Source organism: Temnothorax longispinosus, chromosome 2, assembly GCF_030848805.1.
Source record: "Temnothorax longispinosus isolate EJ_2023e chromosome 2, Tlon_JGU_v1, whole genome shotgun sequence".
NCBI lineage: Eukaryota > Metazoa > Arthropoda > Insecta > Hymenoptera > Formicidae > Temnothorax > Temnothorax longispinosus.
Window position 1 is genome coordinate 16532392 of NC_092359.1, and position 26632 is coordinate 16559023.

At 37.9% G+C, this 26632-nt stretch overlaps 1 protein-coding gene across 5 annotated transcripts in view; it reads right to left on the reverse strand.

Moving 5' to 3' along the window:
* Positions 1-26632, reverse strand: part of Oamb (Octopamine receptor in mushroom bodies) — a 160447-nt gene that overhangs the window by 35673 nt on the left and 98142 nt on the right. For 4 of the 5 annotated variants that reach the window (XM_071771868.1, XM_071771867.1, XM_071771865.1 and 1 more), the window contains one exon: positions 4309-4794. The gene's annotated coding sequence lies outside the window, so the exon portion shown is untranslated. Of the gene's footprint in view, positions 1-4308; positions 4795-25219; positions 25756-26632 lie in introns of those variants that run through there. The other variant, XM_071771866.1, reaches the window with a different exon arrangement.

Here is a 26632-nt window from a genome sequence, read left to right on the forward strand (position 1 = left end):
CGCGAGTTTTACCGGCGTCGAAACGACCCGCTAAATGCCCCTTCCCTCGATCTCACTCAGTCACCCCGTTTTTCCCGTTTTCCTAGTTCAATATAAAGCGAAACTGCTTCTAGGAAGCTGTGGGCGAATCTTCCTATAAATTGAGGGCGATTTCGAGAAGCAATCCTAATCGCCCACGATACTTTTGTCAATGTAAACGTACAATCGAATTCTCTCGAGAGAGGGTATGAAACTTTTTTGTTTTAAAGAATTTTAAAACAAAAAGATATCTCGCGCGTTTCTTTCTGGGATTGATACATATTCCACAGGATTTTCCGACTTTGACGAACGTTCCGCTTTAGCCGGGAAAAAGCTGAGGGTTAGCGATGTACTGCGTCGTTAAATCAATTTCTAATTCTCGCGTTTCACTAAAGAAGATACGTTCTTCTTATTGGCGTCTTCGGAAAGGAACGCTTTGAACTTTCACATTTAAACGCGCACGATCGAAAGGATGCACGAACAGATTACGGCCGCGATCCCTACGTGATTCCAGGATAAAAAAAATAATTTTCTCTTAAATTTCGCTTCTCTATTGACGTTGAGCGATAGCGGATCAGCGATTCCTGTTGCTTGCTTCGCGGGCGGAGAGTACACGTTTGCCGCTCAACTCGGCGACGAATATTTAACGATCTTTCGTCGAATGAAAATCCCCGACTCTTTTCGTGCCGAGAGAATCTCCGTTACGATGAAAGCGCGTATAAATGGCCGCTCGTTAAGCGAAAAAATCGGATTACTCTCGTCGTTCCATATTTGACGACTTCGGGGCGGCGCGCGGCGGGAGAGAGAAAGAGAAGGATAGAGTTAAAATTATTTCTCTTCTTACCACACTTCGATTAAATTACTTCAATTCTCGCCTCGCTTCCGCGTTTCGTGCTTCAACAGATCTTCGCGAGGAATATTCTCGCCTATACTGACTCTGTTCCTTATAATCCGCCGTGACAGAACGTATTACGCTCGGCAGAATGTGTGCCCTTCTGACAATCACGTTCCGCCTATTCACGATTCGTGTCACTTCAGCGCGAATCAGAAGTTTCCCGTTTGTTCTTCGCGCTGGTTCCTTCTCGTCGTCGTCTTCGGGCAATCGTACTTACCGGGCGGCAAGCGGAGAAAAAGGGCGGAGAGAGAGAGAGAAAGAGAGAGAGAGAGAGAGAGAGAGAGAGAGAGAGAGAGAGAGAGTCCGAATGTATATGTATTGCCCTTAACAAACGGCGCTATGGGACGCGCATTTGTGCCCTAAGTCACGAAATCTCGATTCAGAATGCCTTACGTGCGCTCGTCCCTCAGGATTACGCTCCCGGCGCAATGAATTTACCGTTACGTGGCCGGCCGGAAATTGCAACCTTCCTTCTCGGCGCTATTTCCCGCGTCCTCCCCCTTTCACGGACTTCCCTTCAGCGCGGCGTGTTACGCGGCAAAAAAGGGCAAACGAGACTGGTGGCTTGACTTTTCGGCGACCGACTTCCTAGAAAGTACGATCACGTTCCGCCTCGAATGCGCGGGTGCGAGAACGGGCGAGAACGGAAATTTTTCGGCGCAGTCTTCTCGCAATTTTTCGCCGATCGTTTGTCGACGTGTCCGGAAATGCAGGGCGTATAGTGTAGGGACGATCGATACCCGGGGACACTGAAAATTCCCAGGGCGTAGATTCCGCGTAAATCAGTTTCGCTAAACAACTTTGGACGATCTCCTCCTCCTCCTCCTCCCTTCCGACGATCCACCGCTCACCCCTTTTTTCGAAGTGCAAGTGGGTGGTTTTATTCGCTGTCAAGGACTCTCGATATCGGGTCCGTACCTTTCGCGGTAGTTTCCGCGCAAAACAAACCGGCGGAAGATTTTATTTCTCCTTTCTCTCTCTCTCTCTCTCTCTCTCTCTCTCTCTCTCTCTCTCGAGGAGACCGATTTCTATCCGAAGGAAAAGACCGCGGAAACTTGGAATCGTTTGACAGTCTCCGGAATTTTTCCTTTATCTTTCACGCTTTTCCTTTTCGAGAACTGTTTTCTTATTCTTCCTCAACAATCTTCACAAACGACGCGTCTTCCACTTGTCGAGCGCGACGCTGAATTTTGCTACGAATAATTTTTCACGTTCAGTATAACGTTTTCTCAGTCGCGTTGAGGAAACGCCTCCGTTTCCTTCGCGCTCATCGATTTCCGCTGGATTATATGTTTTCCTCGAAATCAAATAAAATACCGGCTCGAATGGCTTGTCGAGACCGATAACTCGCCTCTCGCCACCGTACCTTCTAATTCGAGTTCATGAAAGTAGCCGATTGAATCTTTAATTCAACCGTCTGCGAATTCCCGCTAGCGGACATACCAAGCTAATCCCACTGTGATCCAATGATCGTTTGAAATTTCACCTCCTTCTTCTCCAGGAATCGGAGTCGATATCCTCCTTTTTAATCTTCTTTTTTTTCTTCTATGCGGTCAATTAAGACGTCCAATGAACCGTCCAATTATTTTCCCTCGCACCTTTCACGAAGAGGAAAAGACGTTAAAACGCTACATGAATTTTCAATTATCCCTCTCTTCGCGGTTTCTTCGGCATTCTCGCGGGTTTTCTTTAATTACATCGCTTTTACGCGGGGATCTGATATGCCGAATGAATTTTCAACGATCCCTCTTGGTTTGGTTGCAATTTATTCCTCGAGTTGCGCAAAACGCCGGATGAATTTTCGATGAGTTCACCGCTACCGTCGCTCTCCTCCATGCTACGAAAGTCCGGCACCTGCGCTCGACAAGGATCTGAATAATACTACCACTATACTATTATTATAATACTTAATCAGCACTTTATAGGAGCGCTGATTAAAAAACACACCGACGAGCTTTTAATTAGGCAAATTTCCCGAAGCACTATGTGTTCGCTCATAATTTTATCGTTTACCTCGCAATTTCTGGTCTAATTTCGCCGAAATATCTTCGAAATATCCCTCTCTCGCATGTGCCGAAAAAGTGAGCGCTCCTCCCGGAAATTCAGCTTAAATAATCGCAAGAAGATCGCGTTAATTATCATCCGTTTTCGGTCTTTAAGCGGCCGAATTTTCGGCAGCCTCTATTTTAATCACTGCGCAGATACGTACATATCTCCACTGAAACACCGAATAAAAATCTCGTTTTGACCTCTCTTCCACTTCTATTCCTCTGATGCGCTGAACCCCAGCCCGAATCATCTGCTCGAAATCGTTTCTACCTTTTCACGTTTCGATTCCCATTCGGCCCTTGCCCGATTCTCTTCTCCTTAATTGCCCTTTCCTCGATTTTCCCGCAGCTCGGATTTCTCCTCTTTTCAATCCAAACATTTAAAATGCTCGCTCGCTCGCAAGTAATAACTTTTGCCTTTCCACCCTTTTTCCCTTCCGCCTTTCTTTTCTGATATTATATTTCCTCTCGACTGCCTGCACTTTTTAATTGTGTTACTTTCTCTCTATTATTATTCCGCTGTCTAGATATCGCAAAGCACCTCAGAGCGAGTCTCTTCGATTCTCTCTCGCTCAGACGCCAAATAACTTTATAATGACGATGACGGCCGCGGCGTGACGATCTCTTTCCGCCGATGCAGCGAAATATTTCTAGCTCCTGTCCGACTATTGAACTATCCGCGATTCAAGTGCCACTCAAACTTTCCTAATGCCGGCAATTCCTTCTCTTCAGACTCCGGCAAGCCTCCAAGTAGTCCTTCGTTTTTTCCACTTGGCGTGACCATCAATAGTTATCGCTGCAGATTTCGACCAAATTCTCGCCAAGAGGTCTTTCTTGAAATGTCTCGATTTTGCAACAACGACGGAAACGATGTGAGATAATTGGGTAGGGAGTCTTTGAACGCGATTAGTCGCGAACGCACCAAGTTCGTCCAATGAACATATATCTGCGGTGTAAGGGAAACCGTGTTTTGCTCGCGTTGCTTTCGTAGGGCGCGCGATCGTTATCCGACGACGCGGTATCGAGCTTCACGCGTGTATATATTGCCGGTTCCACGAAGGAAATTCTTGCGCGTCCTTACTATGCTACCGGCGCGTTCGACGACGCTAATAAACGCGAGTATACAGCGTGGGAAGCGACGCGACGCGCGTGTTTTCGCGAAGATGCGAGATCAACTCGCCTTAATTATTCTTCGGTGGGATAGTTGATCTTAAGGAGTTACAGGCAAGACACTTACAATTAGATCGTAATTAACGTTTACGCTATTTTAACGACATAATGTTTACCGCTTTTATATACATATACATATATTTGATCGATCCGATCGGATGACGCGGAACAACTTACTCGTCGTAGAACGATGTTTCCAGATTTCCAGGCTTACGTGTTCCTCGGCGAAGTCACTGAGCAGTCTACCTTGATCAGTCTTAGCGATTTCCACGCGTCAAGCCTCTGGAGTCGGGAGTCTAGGAGTAAAAATCACAGCCAGCGAAGTGAAATTACGCTCGTCGATCATTGCCGCAGCGGCGATCAGTCTCATGTGCTCTCGTATGTATGTGCGCTCCCCTATTCTCTTTATTCCCGTCGACCTATCGCCCCAAATACTCTCGGGTACGCTAAGTTATCTTCCGGCACCTGGCGCACTGTCTGTATCTGAGCAATCTGAACAGCGCCGCTTTCCTGATGCGTTTCGATCGCATTATTTCGCCCGATCGACCCTGCCACGACGACGGAGATCCTCTCGAGGTAATGCGCGTAATGCATCCCACGGGCACGCACTTGTCGATGATTTATTTCGTCCTCGCGTTCGTTCCGCCCACCGTACGGTAGCGTCTGCAAAAGAAAGCACGAGAATAATCCCGTTGTTACTACGGCAACGGCTGACTATCAATTGGCGAAGACTGCAATCGACGAGGCAGTTTAATCTAGAAGAGAAACGATGACGATACTGCACTTGTAAGAAAATATTCAGCTACTACTACGCATGCAGCTACGTTTTCTCCGCATTTAACGAAATATATCCCGAAAAAGAAATCTCTTTTTTCTGCCTCTCGTTCTCTAAGTTTTCCGGTAATAAAATAATAATTAAGTATAGATAAATATAATAGTAACGACAATTACTTTCTTTGATGCGATCAGACTTTCAGAGAGTTGGTTTTGAAAATTAATAAATCAATAATATTTTTTTCCCTTTTAAAGATGGAATTTCCTTTTACTTTATATACGCGAATAGATAAGATTAATTAATATTTAATATATAATTATCAAATTACTCCAATATGCAAGTTCTGCTAATTATTCTCTACAACCGTCTTTATTTCTGCAATCCAATATTCTGTAGCCTAAATTCTGACACTGCTACGTGTGACTTTCGAATCTGCTGGAATTCTAAATTTGATAGCTCTATGCTACCAAACGGATCGGATGTACGAGGAGCGGAACGCGATGTGCTCGAAGCCGATAGGGAATTCGGTTCAAAGACTAGATGGGAATTGAACGTAGATAAATGGACAAGCCCGGGCGAGCAAAAAGGAAGACCCGGGAATTTGATAACGGCCACTCAAATACGAAACACATTCGTTGGTATAGATTCTGGGAACGAAGGTCATCGATCGATATTTCTGTTCAGCGCCGTTACGTGCGAGTCACCTCTTCTGAGAATCCTGATTCAAGCAATGCAAATGACCTCTCTCTCTCTCGAATATCGTTGAAGGCATCTGTGTAGGCGTCACAGATCTGACGAAAACGAAAAAAAAGAAAGAAACGATCTTACGCGAATATATTTTACCGATAACGTACGTTTTTATCACGCAAATACAGGCGATGTAAATTTTCTGACGATACTTTTAGTTTTATCCACACGTAATTAAATGTCAACCTTTGACTTTATACCTATTTAATCGCGAGCATAAAAGCAAAATATTATTGCATTATACACGTACATTTACGCATTTAAATATTTGGCCTCTGTTGACATAGGCAAACCATATTTGTATGACCAAATATAGTATTAGTATAATAAAATGTTTCTACACTCTGAAAAAAATCTTGTAGTACTTAACAATCGCATTTGGTTGTGTGTTTCAGCGTAATATTTGGCAAGTAGTAACAAATATGGTAATTGTTACTAACCGGTTGATAATAATTACAAAATAGTTAGCAAATCTCTCTATAATATTGTGTATGATGAAATAAGGTATATCCACGTTGTAATATATGTCCTTGTCATTGTCTTATTTATAGGTTACAGATACAAATACTATTGCTTTCTTTTCATTCTTTTTCTAATTGCGATTGGTGTGCACCTGGTGCATCTGACTGAAACGCCTGCTCGATAGAAATGTTTCACGTAATCCGTTGGAAATTCTCGGAAGTGAAATAAAACGAGAGAAAAGTATGTCTTCAATAATTTCAAATGTAACGATCGTCAAACGCGTATAATTTTAATATTAAGATGTACGTATAAATATTTGAGAATTTTTCAATCTTGCGATATAAAAGAGATAACTTTTTTAAATTTTATTACCATCTGCAATATGTTTGCATGCCAGATATTTGGTCAGCACCGTAGCCGAGTGAAAAGCATTCCTTTATTAAGTATCCTTTGACATTCTTTTCAGATATATATCAAAGAATATCAAAGAATGCTCACAAAAGCTGCACAAAGAAAATTAATTCTCGCTGTTAATTCGTGACGTTTTCCAACTGCTCGTCCATAAAATCTGCTTTATCTGAATGCTTTATTACTTCGAGCCTTTTACATTTCACTGTGTATGCTGCGTGTTTACAATTATATTTCTCATATCTCATATCTTTTGTATCTTTAATCTCTGATAATACATATATATATATATATGTATATATATATTATATATATATATATATATATATATATATATATATATATATATATATATATACATATATATATATATAATATATATATACATATATATATTTTTTTTTTTGAAATATCAAGTTCCAAATTTCTACACCTATCTTTTCAAATGTCATTTTTACTTATATTTCATCCTGAATCCATACAGCAGTGCTTGTTAATTACAAGTTACAAAGTACAAGTTACAAAGTACAAGTTACCTCGAGCTATTCGCTCCTCTATTTCGCACACATTGCATCTATCGGTATTACAAGACAGTCGCGCACAAAGCATTAAGTGCGCGGCTATTTGCTCTTTTGTTACTCATGCGTAAGATACACTTTCGCGAGATGGCAAAGGGATTACAAACGAGAAATATCAAACGATAGATAGAAGGAGAGAACAGAAAGAGACATTCATGCTACCGTGCTACAATGGACGTATATGTATGTTTGCAACCGAGCAAAATGGTGAAACGTGAAGATATGGCATAGAAATGCCGAGATAGTGCGTGAAGTTGCAGTTAGCAGGGAAATTCCGCCTATAATTAACCCTTTTAGCTCTTTGTTCTCGTGTAAATACACATAAAGGATGCGTAAATACGCGTTATGTCTATAAAGTTATATTTTCCCTCGCCCAATCTTGTCGTTGTAGCCTTCATTTCCGCTACGAACTTTCACGAAACTTTGCTCATATTAAAACTAGATTATTTATTTTATATTGCACTGTACTAAATTTTAAAATATTAGAGAACAAAGTGTATTTTCAGCTTAAAAAAATCAATTAAATATTTTTTTCAGTATCTGCGGCATGTTGTTTATAAAATAATGAAATATATTGGTAATTGAAAAATAACGAATAAACAAACCCACTTCCCTGAAGTTGCGATAAACAAAATTTTGTAATTTATATGTGCGATACCGAGGAAAAAGTATTCGGATAAATGTATCCGAATTTGAGTGGCGCAGAGAGAATATGGACTACGGACTACGAGCTTTACAGAGCAGTCGTGTACATGTTCATCGCGTATTCATGCACGTCGGTCTGTTCAAAAGAACGACCTTTTATGAGAAGATGCGCGCGCGAATGAGAACGGTTATAGGCATGTGCATGGCGCGGCGTGTCTTTAGTATGTACTTTTTTTTCGTCCGTTCTTATATGTGCAGAAGTTCGAGGCGTTAAGAAAAGCGTCCTTATAACCGGAAACAAAGATGCAAGAAAAAAGAAAAGAGGCACATTGCAGAGAACAAACCTGCTTATAATTGCACCGGCTACGCGCCGTTATTCAGCAAATAATTTATTGAAAATCTAAACAGTTTGATCTTCTTGTTGAAATACAGGCCATACATACGCGATACACTTTGCCATCGTAATTTATGAATATGCGACATTTATCGAAAGACATTATTATTGACGAGCGGTCCGTCGAAAAATTCGAGCGTTTCAATTTTCATAATTAAAACTAATTGCCCCTAACTCCGTGCAATTTCTCATAGCATTGACTTTTAATCGGCGCGTGACATAACTCCTCATTGGAGTCATGACGGCGCCAAACTAGCGCCGAGACCATTTAACGAGAGCCCGGAAACTTTAAATTGCTACATCCATCGGCGAAAAGTTCCGGAACAGTTACTCCGCCGTGCCCGGTATCTTTGCATTCATTTCGACGGCGTACATAAATTTTCCCGCCGTATCTTTCCGTAAGATTCGCTTTCTCGATCCGGCATAAATTCCGCGCGGCTTCGATATTGGGATCGAAGTGTCGCGGGCGTCGGTCGGATCTCTTTCTTTTTCTTCGTCCTCAGTCTCTGAGGAAAGTTTGTTCTCCCGTAGCGGCATAAGTCGCGCGAAATTACACTTCGATGATTAATAATGGGGAGTAAAGCTCGGAAAATCTTGGCGCGTATCGGCGCGTGAAGTACAATAAATGTACGCGGCGGAAATCAATATCGGAGGTCGGAGGATGATTGACGCGTATGCTTCTGAAAAGAAAAAAAATATTTCGAAATGCGCCGCATTCTTGTAAGCTCCAAACGCGAAACACCAGTATGCGTACATACATCAATGTACTTTCGCGTTTGAGAGAATTTCCGATAACATGTCCGTCAAAAATCAACCCTAATATTCAGATTAACACGAGTGCGAGTGCATTGATGTATGTGTGCACAAATCTTTTTATTAATATAATATTTCAAATATATATTTAATATGTATAGCATCATAAAATGGCTATTATTCACCAATAATGACAAGGTTTTTTTGACATGGATTAAACGTTTGTATTCTCCTTTGATCTTTTGGTTTACAAAATATGCATAGCTACTTATTGTTAATGAATGTATACGTTCACTTTCTCTTTTTAATCGCAATTCAATTCTTGAAAAAATAAAACAATTTTTAGAAACAAATATAGAAAAAAATACTGTTTTTTGTTGAATATTACATATCCAACACTTCTCAAGGCTAATGCAACAAAAATTCAAGTTAAGTTTAATTAAGCGTAAAATACTATGAGAAATAATGATAGTTTCTCGATTAAGATGCGCGGATTATCTGGTGCAAATTTTTTCTTAACTTAAATGCCGCGTTAAGACGCCCGTAAGCAACTTGTAAGGATATTTTCGCAAGAGTGCAAATCTAAAACAGATCCCTTCGGACTTGCCTCCGGCTTGGACCTTGGTCCATTACAGAATAGATTCGTTCCCCCTAGCGAATGTTGCTTATTTAATTTAAAGCGTAACTTCGGCAAAATGACGCGAAAGAAAAGACGACGAGGAAGGTGGAACCGGTGGCGTCTTGGCGAAAGTTTGCGTAGCCTAAATTGCGACTAAACGAAAATCTGAAAGGATTTACCTCTCGTCGAACGAGATCGTTAGTGTACGATGTTGCACAACTCTTGCGCCAATACAAATGCAATTAACAACGTTTCTTGCAGCTCGCAGTAAAAGGTAAAATCAATTAATTTATATAAACCATGACGTAACGTGAAAATAAACACCAAAATTATTATATAAATATAGAATATACATTTTTCAATAGATGCGACACACATGCTCGTCCTGGAAAATTTCAGAAATAGAATAGCTCTGTTTATCAAAACATTGCCATTATTTATATTTTGCGCGATAATGTTAATTGTAAATTCTGATTTGTTTAACAAACGGCTATGGAACAATAGTCGGATTTTAATATTATCGATTAGTCTTGCCAATTTTACTATAGCTTAAACAGTTGTTTAATGAAATATGTATATCAAATTGCCATGAACATTAATTATTGCTTCTATATGATTGTTATTAGCGTGTTAATGTACACGCACGAATTAATGGAAAATGGTGCGTGATATAAATCGTATAGCATATTTCGAGAGACATTTCGACAATGCCGATTGTGTATAAAGCTGCAAAGACAATTAACGAGCAATTTAATTAGTACGGTTACTTCTGTGGCGGCAAATATAATCCAGCATTTTAATCCAGTTATAAAAATTGCGGTGATTATTCATTGCATGCGCAATTACGGTACTTTTGCATTACAGTAGACGATAACTTGCCGCGGAGCTTGTTTCACCTCGTATAGCTTGTCACGAATACAAACGCGAAGTGGCACAAGTCGGGGAAGAGGCTGACGTTGATGTTACACGGCGCTTGGAGATGAAGCCAAGAGTGGCTGGCGAGAGGCGGGTCAACGGGAAAAGCCTGGAAATGTTATTAACACGCTCAATAGGCCGCGTTCGTTTGTTCTGTGAACTGCAAATTCATCAGAGCGCATCCAAGCACATTGTCTTTCCGTCCGAATCGATGCACGATCGATTAAACTTTAATCGAGCGGCGATCAGCGGCCGTTTGAGAGCAGAAGATATATTCGCAAAACGGTATAAATAATTGTTATATATTACTTAATCACGTTATATACGTTGAACAGAGAAAGTAATGTCGAGAAACTTGAGAAATAAATCCGCACTAATTTAAGAATCTTGAGTTTTGCGAGAAATAATCTAGTCTATCAGTTCGCGCAAGTTAATTAAAAAAACCTTAATTGAATCGCGCGGAGAACGAAAATTCTTACGTAAAATGTGATTATTAAGTGAAGCTAAGAATATTTCGTCATCAAAATTAATTGACTTGCTATTTTATATTAGCGATTACTTTTGTGAGATACATATCTCATTATTCTCACATCGCATATTGCGAATTATATTGGTCAAACTTGTAGATAATAAAAAACCAAGAATTTAAAAAGAAGAGATAACACGTATTCTTTACACTCATATCACTTGATATAATGGAAGTTATAGACGAAATAATGGGATTCGAATAATGGAATTCAAACGCTTTCGAATCGCAATTAACTGATAAATGAAAGAAGAATAAAATTAAAAGTTGCTGCTTTTAGGAATTTGCTCACAGATACACCAACACATACATGTATATTGAGTTAGTGTTGGTGACGCCGCCATGACAGGACTAGACGCCATGGCGCCATCTGCCCCGAGTTTTACACCAAACATTCCTAATTGCAATGTGGCAATAAGAAACAGCACGAAAAATGGATTGTCAGATTCTGTAAGATGATTATTGAAATCGCAATAATGGCGGTCCTTAATACAGACAGCATGGTGGATTGTATCAAAGTGCATCGAGTGTAATCACGGTGCATCGAGGCATGATGATTCGTGTAAGCGGTAGGTAAGCGTACACAATTGTTGCATGATTGATAGGATAATTAATTCCTGCAAGACCTAACTGAATTATCAAATATCACCATGTCCGATAATTAAGTGACAAGCAGCGACAATTATCTCGTTGGTGTCGCTCACAGTGAAAATATCATACTATACGATGTCGGAAAATGTATTTCTCATTGCACACAAGTTTCATTAAATAATTCGCGATGATTATAATTATGCTAAAGGTTTGAGAAACTGCGATAAATTAATAACGCGCGCGTCGTAACATCGCGTTAATTTCACGAGGCGGTATAGCTTAAATCGCGGTCGCGTCAACAAATGGCGTCCGGGATGGCAGTTTAATTAGTATACAAAGCGTGCAGTTAGAGAGAAGTTATTACTCTCGTTCTATATCGTCGTGGTATTATTACCATCTTTATGAATTTAGCGCTAAACTTTCGCCGCCCGATTTTCTCCGGCGAATATGTGGCGGGATATATCGCCCGCATAATTGTTATTGAACAAGTCGCATTTTGCTGTAACAGGCGACATAGTTCGGTAATTATAGTTTGCTCTACTTATAGACATTACCTTGTTGGTGAATTATTAAACGGCTTAGAAACAGGTCCAGCGAACTTTAACGTATCATTCTCATAACGCGATATGCAAACATTGGCGTATCCAATTTCGTTTCGCGGATAGCCACAGCTAATTACCATGCGAATACTCCGAATACTAACACAATAATAATCAATCGTCCGTCGATTAGATTGAAAATTAATACCGGGAATTAATATACCCGGCATCGAGTTTATTTATCATTTTTCTCGCCATTTAATATAACGAGCCCGTAGAAAGCTATTATAAAAAATTATAATTTAACATTATCACGCCGGGAGAAAAGAGCAAGAGAGAGACACAAGTATAAAATAATCAAAGATATTTAAATAACAGCTTAATGCTATAATAATGTTTAACGTTATAATAAACGTTATATTAACGTATAAAGTTTAACGTTATTATGACCAAAGAATAATGACGATGATGATGATATATGTTGTATATTGCATGAGCACATAATTTTTACAATAAAACGTTTTGTTAAAACATTGTAATGTTTCACTAAATTTTCAATTATAAGAATAATATAGTTATAACCTTATAACATAAATTAAATATAATTTTTCAAATACCTAAAGAGCACAAATAAGTATTAAAATAAAAAAAAATTAAATAAAAAGAACAACATTTAATAAACAAAATTAAAAAAAAAAAAAAATTTGTATGAAATCGATGTCAAAAACTATCCAACAGAACATATCAATATTCTCCTATTTCGGAGTCCATTCTATTCCATTTTCTGTGACTCCGTTCTCCGATGTGTATCGAATTATACCGTACGGGAAGTTTATCCTTCTCGAATTCCGGGTGCAAACTCTTTCACAGACCCGATTCCGCGGCTAGCAAAGTTATTCTCGAAACTTTGTCCCGGAAGGTATAGCGTATATGGCTCTCTCTTTCGTTATCTATGATAATCAAGTCTATTAACGAGATTTCCGCGAGATCGAGAAATCGCGATTTTCGCGAAATTTATTTCATGCGTCGCGTTTTATCTTGGAAATAATCCTAGACGAGAATTGCCAATCGCATAAAAATTCCCGAGGTCAAGAAGTCGCTCTTTTCGCATTTCTCTTTTAGTTTTAGAACTCGAAAACTTTGCGAATAAAATATTTTATTGCTAACATTGAACCATTATAAAAAATATAGAAAATATTTTAATCTGCGAATTATTCTCATATTTGTAAGAGAATTGAGTCAATATATGTATATCGATAATCTATCTACATTATCTATTTATAAATCATCAATTTATTTATAAATTATCTTTTTTCCTTTTTCTTTCCACATACAAGTCATAGATTTTATTTAGGAAAATAATAAAACAAGCGTCATATAAAAAGTAGACTTAATTGACTTTTCTCACGATTCACGCATACTGCGGAACGATCAATGAGAAAATGTACATACGCGTGATACTCTTAATTTACGCAAACTTGCTCAATTTACGTAAACTTCCATCTATTATAAGCGCATCCCATTTCACTCTCCTGTCTGTCTCTACTTTGATCAACCAGAGGGTTTAAAGCCTCTAATACCCTTCATGTAAGGTTGAGATAATGAAGGATACATGCTACAACGTTCCCTACGTCCGTATAGCTCATACATATACCACAGCTATCACTTGTTGCGTTAATAAAACGTAAAATATTCCATATTTCCTATTTTTGGTTTATCATATAAATATTTAATAAAATAGTAATAAAGGTATATGTACACCTGTGGAGAGAGAAAGAGAGAGAGAGAGAGAGAGGTGTGTTGCAAAAAAATCATATTTGTTTCTTAAAGAAACATGTTTTTGTATTGCGATAATAAATTAGCTCGATAAAAGATAAAAACAAACTCGGATTATATACTTGTGAACTATGTATATGTATAGAAAATATAAATAATGTACAAAAATACTCGAATCTGTATCGAAAACGAGTGTATGCCTTCGCAATAAGAACCAGTCCATTGTTTACCACGAAAGTAAATATTATTTTGTCGTATATTGCTATATTTGTGGAACTCCCTAGAATTTTCACAAATGCGCAGTATAATCCTCGGATTTCGTCCCGTGACCTTTTCGCGTTTCCGCAGCACTCCCGGCAATAGATCTCTTCCCACGCAATTCCTGGCATCTGGATCTTCTTTATCCTTCGTTAACCATATTATAAACGAAGTAGGGGATTCGCTTTCCTTATCTTCATATACGTTCGCCACCTAAATTGCTCGTTGGCTTTAACCGCTTTTCTACGTCCTCTCTTAGATTCCCGCTAGAATCGTTTTATTGAAATGCTCTCTCCTCCTCTACCCCCTCTCTCTCTCTTTCTCTCTCTCTCTCTCTCTCTCTCTCTATTTCTCTCACAAAGTAGATACTCTCAATCCTGAACATTCAGATCCGGGTTGCTTATTAAGAATCATATCCCGTCGAAATTCATAACGAAGCCAATCTCGGGTAAATAGATAAATGCAGATATAACATGTACATATCTCAGAGCAAACGAGGTTAACGGTTTGAAACAAGATAAATACCTACAGCACGAAACGCTATTTACCCATACCGAGCTTCGAATCCCGTGCAAGTCTGCATTCCCCCCCCTTCCCAACGATGGTGTAACCGCGTTACGCAATGCGAGAGTATTTTCAGAAAATTCAGTAGAAATCAGTTTTGGAATGCGTAACCAGTTATAATTATAAGTATAATTATTTGCACTATAAAATTTGAATGGTTGCACGCACAACCGCGCCTCAGAGTAACCATTTCGCGATTTCTAACTCCAGAAAACTCATTTACTTTGTTGAAACCAATCCAGAATATTAATAACCGACTATTTTGTTACATATATATCTTTAGTTAATTATATACATATACATATAACTCAATTGTCTTTAACTCCGTCTGAAGAAGTAACTTTTCCTGCATATTTCTTGTGTCCATGAATTTTCCTAATTCGCAAAATAAAAGCATAATTCTCTCTCATTTTCTTTACTACTTTATACTATTCTCTTACATCATATTTACGTAATTTATATACATTTCAATGTAATATCAATATTATATTATCTCTTTAACGATATAAATGAAATACAAAGTAAAACACATTAAATTAATAAGAATAATATATATCGCTCCATAATACCATGTTTTTATAATGAAAGAAAGGAGGAAAATGAAATGTCGCGCATTTTAAATTTTCATTTCCTACGAAATTCTAACGAGATTTTACATTTTCAGTATTTTAATCAGACGATAAGAGCCTGCAGTGAGAGAGACGGAAGGTCGGATTACAATATGGTAAGTGATTAAAAACAGCGTGAGTCACTACGAGACTTTTAAGAAGAGGACATTAATGAAATACGGAGATACCCAATTTGCCATTTAAGTGCCGTATCAATAACATCGGCGTTAAAATAAAAAATAAATGTCGTCTAAGAAAAATTATTTCATTCACATTAATTATACACTCTACATTATTTTCTCACATAATCAGCTTCGAGCTACCGACGTATATTTCTATATGTATTTTCAATTCATTATCATAAAATAACCAAAGTATTTTATCATAACTTATATCGTCCGCGGTATAAAAAATTACAGCATTTTATTTCGTTCGCTATTACCGCGAGCTAGTTATTCTAATTACGGAAGAAAGCTGTCCAAAAGAAATATTAAGAACGGAATTTGAAAACAGGTTCAAATGCCGTGACGACAAGGCAGAAGAATATGAATATAGATTTTATAAAATGCTTTATTTCATATATAAATCCATTCTTATTCAATTTGTATTCGCAAAAAGTTTTGATAGTCTTTTCTCTCTGATATGATATAGTTTTAACCGTAGACGTATATAATAGACTGAACGTTCTCTTATTGGAGAGAAGAATAAGGAAGATGTAAAAAAAAAAAAACAGAGATATGCTTGCTGAGACGCTTTCCTTATCTGATTGTGTAGTTGGTAAGGAGAAGGAAAGGAGAAACAGAAGGAAACAATCCTAACAAGCGTATACATCTCTGTCCTTTAAATTTTGTCTACAGCTCTCCAATGGCAATGTTCAGTCTATTATATGTATACGTCTATGGTTTTAACAGATAATCTTCCAGAAAAAAAGTCAAAACAAACGTTATAAGTAAACTTAATATAGATCGACATATTTCAAAGATTGGAAATGCAGTCAATATTTAGGTAAGAAAAGCGAGACTTGCTCGGCCAACTGCTTCGCAATGATATAGGAAGAGCCGACATCGAAGGATGTCAAAAAGTGACGTCACTATGAACGCTTGGGCCACCACAAGCCAGTTATCCCTGTGGTAACTTTTCTGACACCTCTTGCTGAAAACTTTTCAAGCCAAAAAGATCGATAAGGCGTACTTTCGCAGTCTGTATGCGTACTGAACATCGAGATCAAGCCCAGCTTTTGCCCTTTTGCTCTACGCGAGGTTTCTGTCTTCGCTGAGCTCGTCCTAAGACGCATCGTGTCTCTCGAATTATCGAGTCTCTCACCCTTATGATAACAAACGGATAAATAACTTCCTCGTTGGGGTTTCTCCACGAGGGGTGACGGCTCCGTGGAATCACAGGTGATTCCCGGTAACGAGCAACGACTAGAATCGTTGGCAGTGTAGAAACCAGCCGTTCGCCGAAATAATCCAGACTGTGATCCGCCCACGATCCGTCGGCGCACGCCTCGCTGATTTTTTTCACGAACCGAGGTGAGACAAGGGAGAAAGTTTTAATATCGAATGTGCGGCTCGAGCGGTATGGAGTGGAACGGGGTGAGCGGGCGAGTCCTTCCCCGCTGATGTGCCGTCAGTAAGGCCCGAAGGCAGCCTCTAATCTACCTTCGACAAACTAAGTTACCAGTTTCCTACTCGTAGAGAGGTATGGCGAAAGGGGGAAACGCCCGCGCGCGTCCAAGTTTTCGAGCGAAATTCGCCACCCCGAGCAGATTTTTCTTATTCCCGACCGCAACAGTATGATAGAGATAATATTACGGATGTAATATTAGATTACCTGCAACAAATTTGCATATAATTTTTCTCTTTTAGAACAGAGCATAAATAATATCGCACATATTTATAGAGTTGTGAATAAGAACACGTAGAGAAATATTTTAGAAAATGTTATTGACGATGTGTCGAGTCGGATACATTGATCTAATTTTATTACAACGCGATACGTTAGTTTTTAATGAGCACTTAACGATGTTTCTGCTTTGCGGAGTTGTCGATATCAATTTGTCGCTTACAACACGGCATCAATTTAAAATTAGCAGTGAAACAAAGTTTATTTATTTACGTCCTGAAACTAAATCTGCAGAAAAGTATTTTATTTTCAGTTTCTGATACTTTTGTACAAATAAATATTCTCTAAATTTTTTTTCTACGGAAATATCAATCTTTTTTTATTGAAGAATTTAAAATATTTCTTTGTGTATTTTTAATATAGAATATATAATTCAACGCAACACACTCTAAATGAGAGAGATGTAACAAATACTTTTTTTCCAATCATGCTTTTTTCAAATTATGTCCTTTAAAATTTTTGCTGCAGATATTAACAGTATTAATAAATTTATATTTTACATATGCATATAGACGTTATGTTTCGTTTTAAGCGCAAATATTTTTCTTCTATTGTTACATGAAACGATAACAGTAGAAAGAAGCGCCGATCAAACTCGCAATAATCGATTTTTCGTCCGCAGCATATTTAATAAAGTGTCGCAATATTTAATTCTCTTTCACTCTTTATCGTCTATTTCAATTATCCTTCACCGCGATTTATCGCGACTTCCGTTATTTCACTTCCGTATATCTTCGATAAAAACCAGAACGATTTTTTTTACGACGTATCAGGCGAATAAACTTTCAAAATAATGAGTTTGTCGTGTTGAATTCTCGTTATGGTATTATCAATAATAGACGAGAATACTTCTGTCGATGATATAATTTTATTTTTCCGTCACGAATCAACATTCACTACACATATTTGTCCCCCAGATTGATTTTCCCGCATTGTTTCCTGTCTATTATCTCTTAACGAATATTCATCCAACAAATATCAATCGCTTGCAGCCGTTTTTCAATATTATTTTGCGCTGGCGTATGAAATAGCCATTTCATTTTTTAAGCAACTTAAACAGAAATTCAGTAGTATGACCATTATATCGGTCAGACCACTAGGTAATATAATTCAGGCGTTATCTCTTTGCGTTTACAAAGTTTTTCGTGATTGTAATATACACATTTTTTCTTTTAATAAGAGAGTCAAATCTCTCGTTTATGTGTCATATGTATATCTGAATTTATATTTCAATCGCGCGCAACGTGCCGGATCTCCCCTAACAGCAATACTATCCTGTATAGTATATAGAGTATACTAAGGATGTACTTAATATACTGAGAACATCCTTATAATATTTTATACTTTATTTATGATATCCTCTGAACATTCTCAGAATATACATTTGCTGTTAGGGTCACTTATTAAATGTTATTTAATAACATAAGAAAGTTCTCCTATTTCTCTTATTCAATGTAGAATAGTAACAGTATAGTTAAATATCAATTTTAAATATATTTTTAAATAGATTGTAAATATATAGCTTGGAGAGTATTCTTGATTTTATTATCAATTTTTGTATTTCTATAATCTCTTAAAATTTGCTAACTCGTGTGTTTTAACGGTATGTCCATTATATACGACTCGTCGTGGGATGTTAAAAAATACTGCCACTAAAAAATTTGGGAAACTGTATCCCAGAAATTTGCGAGCGGTATATTTCAACGTGTTCCTCTCAGCTGCTCATGTCCCTACGTACACTACGCACGTACGCATTCAATATGCCGTCTTTTTCGTCTCCCGTCTCCAACAGCAGTTTCTCCCGACGTTCTAAAATGTTTACCATGTAATATACTAGGGAAATAGATTGTCCCTGCGGTGCTGGTAAATAAAATGGAAATATGCGATCGCTTGTGCGCTCACGTCCCTCATCGCCATCCGAGACGAGATTCAAAGAAAAGTTTCTCCGCAACGCCGACGGACGCGCGTGTCTCAGTTTCATCTTTTTTTTCCTCGTTTTCTGAATAAAACACTCGGCGCCCGACGTGCCGGGAGAGAATCATGATATTAAAATAATTTATGAGACTACTTAGTTATGACAGAAATGTCGCTGGATTCCAGTAAACGAGGTATCGCTAGATAAAATGAATGCATTTAGAAAAATTAAAGAAGATTATGCAATTTGCAGTGCCTTGCGCTGACAGATTTTGCAAAAAAAGATATAACAACTTTATCTGTATAAGAAATTACTATTAAGTGATTTATTAATTTACGCAACAATTAAAATTTATACAATTAAGATTAAACTGACATCTGACACTGACTAATTCCTAAAGTCCACTGACTAAAGTCGTTAAATCTGAGAAAACACGCTTTACAATTTCAAGTTTATATAATTTCGACAACATTAAATATTAAAAATTTAAACCGATACCCCTTGAGTTAAATAATATTTTGTTATTTTTAATCATATGTGTCGAAATTTATTATTTTAACTCAAAAGTCACTCAAAATTTTAACTCAAAACTCACAGTATTATTCTAACTCCATTGGTTTAGTTAAATTAACATTATTTTAGTTAAATTAACGATATATTGAGAATGAATAGTGGTAACCTATATAGGAATGGTTAAAAATGACTCAAATTGAGTATAATTTGACATTATGACTTTAACAGTAAATTGTATATGTTCCACGTTATAAGATGTTTCAAAATTCTTTCTTTAAAATTTCAAAGTCTCAAAATACTAGTGTAAGTATTGTAGAAAATATGGTTATAATATTGATAGGAAAATCGAAACGTTGCTATAAACACGCATCCTCAAGAAAACCGTCGACCCGTCGTCTTATTGTTGAACCCCGATCAATTCCATCGGCTATTTTAACGCCGCGCGCCGCTATCCTCTCTCTTTCCCGCCCGCGTCTAACGTCCATTTCCGCCCGACGTTCCCTCGATCCTGCTCTGCATGCGCACTCCCTGTCCTTCCGCCTTAGCACATGGTCTTTCACCTGCCTATCAAATGAAGGAAATTGCGCACTGTGGGAAAATATTTGCTCCGCAACGTGATATATCCACGAAGATGTACTAGTCAAACGACAATAATTCACGCTGGATACGCGAACGGGAAATTATCCCGCGTTATCTTGCTTGGTCATAATAACGCGGATTACAGTAATCCGAGGAAAGTGTCCGATCACAGTTTTTTCTCGCTAACAAGACGCGCGCGGACAGCTACGGAATTTTTTATCACGGACATGCTTTTTTCGAAACAAGAAAATCGTAAAAGATGTATCCGTAAAGAAGAAGAGAAGAAATTTTACAGAACCGGAGATGCGCTGAATCGAATGCGATATTTGCTTAATAAAAATTAAAAAAAAAATTGCTATATTCTTTGCCACTTTGAAGCTTTTAACATCGAATATCTTATTATAATAAAGTCTCGAGTTAAATTTTTACTAGTAAAACGCGCAGGAAATTAAATTCAATAATGCTTAATTATACTCTTTTCTGGATTATTCGTCAATGCCGTTTAATATTTAATATTAAATAATTCTGTAATTAAATCTGTGCAATGTTAATCCTTAAATGTACAATTCTTCGTAGCATTATTCGCAGAGTATTTTCTAAATAAATAATGACTATTTAAGGAATCCTAAAAAAATTCTTCTTTACTATAATTTGACTCTTTCCCCAAGGGGAGGGTCCAGAAAGATCTTCTCATCTAAAAGGAAAAAAAGATCAGACCCTTTACCGATTGCGTATTTTCAGCTTGAACTTCATAAGAAAAAGTATACATCGAGTATCAAAAAATTACTTTGCATATATGCAAAGCTGCGCACTTAAGGGTTAATATATGCGTCAGTCACTAAGAAAAGCTTCTATTAAAAATATCATTAACTGTTAGACAAAACAGTTAATAAATATAGCATTTACAACAAGATTTACTTAAAATTGAGTGAAAAAATAAATTTTATTACATTCACGTCATCAAAACTTTACTAGTGAAGATTTTAATTTTGTTATCGAGACCTAGACCTTTCTATATATTTTTCTACAACAAATAATATCCGTTGAGAAAAGAAAGTGCGACGTTCTTGGGGAATGTTGTATAAAATTCGCGCTTTTTCCTGTTGCAAAAGCACGCAATAAAACTGAAAGAAGTTACCCGACGTATCGCGCAACTCGTAATCCTCTAAAAGCACTTGCCCATCGTATACATATAATCGCACCTCGACGTCGACGATTTCGCCAGTAAGCGCAAGGCCGATAAAGCAACGATGATGCCACGCGAGTACGGCAACTCCGCGGGGATTAACAGACGCGATATTTTTGCGAAGGGAAAAACATCGGACGTGGGTTTTAGAGGGCCATTGACGGACTCTTCTTATCATTCCGTGGCTGTAACCTCATCGCAGGATCGGGATGAATAGAGGAGCAAACCAGCGGAACGAACTTCTCATAAAGCTGGACGAACCAACGAAATAATATTGGTTTCAGAATTTACCGAACATACAAAGCATCATGCAGTGGATATAGCTTATTATTTTTTATAAAAAAAAATTGATATTGAAAAAGAGAGAGAGAGAGAGAGAAAGAGAGAGAGAGATTTGTACGATAAAATTGTGTAGAAAATTAAAAAGTTTTAATGTTTATCAAAAGTGTTATGACTTTTTGTCTCAAAAATTTCTTTTTTAATAGAGAATTAATTTTACGAATTTGGAACTATAATCGTTAAAAATAAAATTCTAATTAGAAGAAGTTTAATTAAAAACGTATTAAATTATATATGTAGAAATAGAAATAGTATTACATCTTGTAACATTTCAAAACTATTGTATTTCTCATACTCTAATTAGCTTAGAAAAATATAAAAATACTGCACTGTTAATTTTTTGTATTATTATTTCATTCTTTACTGTAATATTTTAGCTTATTGCGAATTTTTAACTAGTTTTAGTTTTATTTTTTTCTGTTTGCGTGTGCGATGGCAATTTATATGTTTTTATTCAAAATTAATTATATATTGATGAGATCGACACGTATAATCTTCCATTAAATGTTATAAAACTTTTAAAAAAATTTAAATTGCAAAAATTATCTTTTTAAAATATTCGCAATACTTCTTTTACGAAATAAATCTCTTACTTTTTGTGATATAACATGCAAAGAAGAGAGGTGTATTAAAAGCGCTGCAAACAAAGGCACAGGAGCACTCCGAGGTCGCAGAAACTCGGCGTCAGCAATTAAGACTTATATTGGTCGGTGATCGATAACGAGGGGTAATCGCCAAGGATAAGAATTTAGTGTTACGCAGAATTTAAGCAGATTTTACTCTTTGCGCAAGTATAATTGTCAGTCGACGCGTAAATTAATCGCAGAAACCACTTGAGCCGAGTATGCAAAATGCTGATGCTAATCTGATTTTAATCCTTTACACTGGATCGTGATAAAAGTAGTCCGACGCCGTTATCAAATCACTAATTTACATTAACTTATCGTGGCGATATGAATTATTTGATTTCGCTTACAACTGTGTATAGAAGAGCTTCAATAACTACGCCAACAGCGCGCGATAAATAAACTCCATTTCCGACTTTCGGACAACAAAACGTATCTACCGATAAGCGGATAATCTCTATTTAACCAAGTTGTGAATGGATTTTATTCATTGCAATGATAATTGCTCATTTGTCACGAGACAATAATAAAATATGGAAATAATAACCAATGGAGTTTCTCCAAAATTGCAAAGTCTTCCGATTGCCGATTCGCTGAATAATTAAATCGATATATGTTACAGACGACGGATCGGTGAATAATCGAATTAATACATGTGGCAGATGGTCATTGACGAACGGACAATTAATAATGTGTAACGTGTAATGCGTCCATTCTGTCGCGCGTTATCACGAGCCCTATCGTAACCGAGCTCATCGTATCGCCAGCACGAAGGACAATATTTCTCCTCCCCGCAAAGCCGTCTGAGGTCAAACTTCCTCCGGCAAATCAACGGTGGCAATTAGCGCGGCATTTAGCAATTCATCGATATTCACGATAGCCGTCGTTAATTCGTCATTCGATACAGAGTCGCGATCGCGTGAAATATAAACGTTGAGCTATCGCCGCGCCCAAGTAACGAACAGGGGGAGAAAAATCGCGCCTACGTTCGCGCTCATTAATCATTCCTGTCCGTTCACACCTTCGCGTGAGATTCTATCTTTTTTTTATCGTACTTTTCGGTTAGAGAACAGCCCCCACTTGTTTTTCAACGTAAAGACCGCACGAGCTACTCCCTCGAGTTTGTTTTGACCGACGCAATAAAGCCGCGAGCCACTTTACGAAAACGGGGAAAATAAATTCGGGAGGAGAGAGAGTGAATCTTTCCCGACACCAATCCGAGATATTCTTCACTTCGCAAAGCGAACGTAGAAAGTTTTTCGTGAAGTTCATGATTAAACTTTAGGTACTCCTTGAATTTATCATCAGCCGACGCGACTGGCGCAAACCTTACAAAGGACACGCAATATATCTTCAATCCACCAGCCTCCTCCGCTAAGAAAATCAGTTTTGTTTCGTAAAACTTACATCGAACAGTTCTTAATATCGCAGTAATTTTTTACTTTGAATAAAATATTTCATAACGCAAGTTATTTAATTAGTCTGTTACGCTTTAATATTTTTGCCGCGTCTCCCGTCGCGTGTGATGATTTTTACTCGCATTCCGTCGGAGATTAAATTACGACGGGCTATATAACTATGAGGAGAATAACAGAGTACAACGAAAGAAATTTAGGACAGATGTCATCGCTGTACTCTATGGTAGTAATTACGCTCGTCTCGAATTGCTTCCCAGCTGGCGCAATAAACTTGGGCTCGTGTTTTGCAAGGGGATAGAAGCAGCAGATAAATCCGCACTCTCTGATTTGCGACGTTAATTTTCCCAAATCGATAAAATCACGGAAGTCGAATCTACGTTGCGATTATCAAATTAAAGTAGAATAAGTAGAGTTAAACAGTAATGCAGAGTCGGTGCTGAATGTTGAATCGAGACACTTTTCGTTTTGTAAGCACTATGGATTTGTGTACATACAAGCATAGAAATCAAACGTACATACAACGATGAAGCTGCTATATAAAATAGAACACTTTTGTTTCGATTAATTATCGTTTCTTCGACTTATAAAAACAAGTAGTAGTTTGATAGATTGCTTAACCACTCTGGCGTTTACATTATGTAATGCATTTAAAAGGTAACGTATATTATTTCTTTAAGGATGAAAGAAACTAAATGACGTTGGAAATATGGCGTTCTGCAATGTTCTCGACAAATAATAAAAAACTTGTGTCTGACTGCTTTTTAGCAGCAGTTATTTCTAATGTTGCTAAAAAAAACGACAGGTATTCGCAAAACGTTTTCATCGCGGTCCCGCGACGGGAGTTATCATCGTCTATAAGTAGCCTGCAGTCATAAGACCGCGTTTGAGATTTCAAGGAGATAAATTCAGGAAGCGTAGGAGCAAAGTAATTTTTATTAGAATGCGCAAACCATAGAAACGATATTGACTATATTCCGCTATATTCTCTTGGCTATCTTAAAGTAGAATTCAACCTTACAATAATATTTAATTTTCATCTTATTTAATATTTAAAGAAAGCAAGAAAAAAAGGAAGAGAGAACACGGCTGTAAAAATAACTTATTCAGCAAGAAAATCTAAATAATAAATTCTCATAAATGCAAATTTTATCATATTATTTAGGCTGTCGAATTTGAGAATTACAATATACACGAAAACCTTTATAAAAGATAAATCTAAAGTTGTGAAATCTGTGCAAAAATTGCAATTTATCGTATTATATCGTGTTAATACTGTTAATAAAATCTTCCTCGAATTAAATAACAAGTTCAATTATGTTTCCTCGCGAGAATATAACCGAAGGTTGAGGTCGCACGTAGAAAATCTCCAGGGAGGAACAAACGATTGAAGCAAGTAGTAAATAGACGATATGGTCAGACATATCGCGCGAGTTTATCCACTGCTTTTACCTATTTAACTGCCAAACTGCCGCCGCATCTCTCGATCTTCTTCCGACTATTTCATCCGGTCAGCAATCTGTGGAATCACTCAAACCGATCGCACGACTCGATAACACTTGCGTCACTCTAAAATCTACCAAACTACTCGCATAAACCGTCCATCGGCGGCGCGGATCTACGGTCGATATCGCGATCGTCCGCCTTGATATTTTCGCCCCTTTTGCTTCGGCCGCTCCTCGCGAAATTCTCTCCCAGCGCGGATTCTCGATCGCCGATCTCTCGCGATTTAGAAATCTTTCGCCGAGATTTCGGTGCACGTTCGTAGGCCACAAAAAACGTTTTGACAAATTTGAAAAATCAAGCTTGCTCGTGTCCGGTGCGGCACCTCGACGTTCGCGACGAAAAGCAGAAGAGATAGCGAAAGAGAGCGAAAGAGAGACAGGGAGGAAGAAAGAGAGAGAGAAGGAGAGCCGGCGAAGCCCCGAGGGACGATCGAGAGGAGCGAGAGAGAATCGTCCCGGACGCGTCGCGAGTGACGAGCGCACTGAGGATCCGGGCGTCCCGTGCGATTGCAGCCGCATGCGCGATGCAGGACGCAGACACGTCGCCGGCTCTCCCGATTGTGTCCTGCTTTCTGTCCCGCCAGCGCGCGGATCCCTGACATTCGCAGATCGTCAGGGATCGCAGGACGGGCACGAGAAACCCGTGGATGTACGGTACGTGCTCGGTGAGTCTTATGTTCGACGCGAAACGGATGAATAAATCGAGACGAGATACGCGACATGCGACGGGAGAAGGGACCGTACGTAAGCTGGAACTGCATTTGAGGGCTTGAAAACGACGCGTTTAAGGGCTTTAACTCTTATGTCAAATTGATATAGACTGTCGATAATATTGAGAGTTTCCTTAAGGAATTTGTTCAGCTTTTTATGCATTAAATATTTTATATATTTAATAAATTTATATGTATATCGAAAAATAAATTACAGAATGTAGAGCAAGTTCGTGCAAAATATCTCCAATGAAAAAATATTAATTTATTAAAAAAAAATCATTCAAAGCTTTTGTTTAAGTCATTATAGTGATCTTCTTAAACAAAATAATTTGTATTTAAAAACACATACACACAAACTTGTCAACTATGATTTTTTGTTTAATAATTGAAAATTCCAAAAAAGTACTTTTCCTTATTGGATATTTTGGGTTTCCGCGTTTGCCTCCAGATTCGCTACTGTACTTTTCGTCATCGCACACACATACACATATATATTCACACCAAAATATTGGTAATATTATTTTCATATTCCCCAGCTGTGCCTCGCCGATAAAAGGACCGAGTTTGCGGCTCGTCCGAAGACTGCCGTCGAGGAAATTTCTCCAGCGTACCATGAAGAAGATCCGAACTCGGGTCAGCCGAACTGT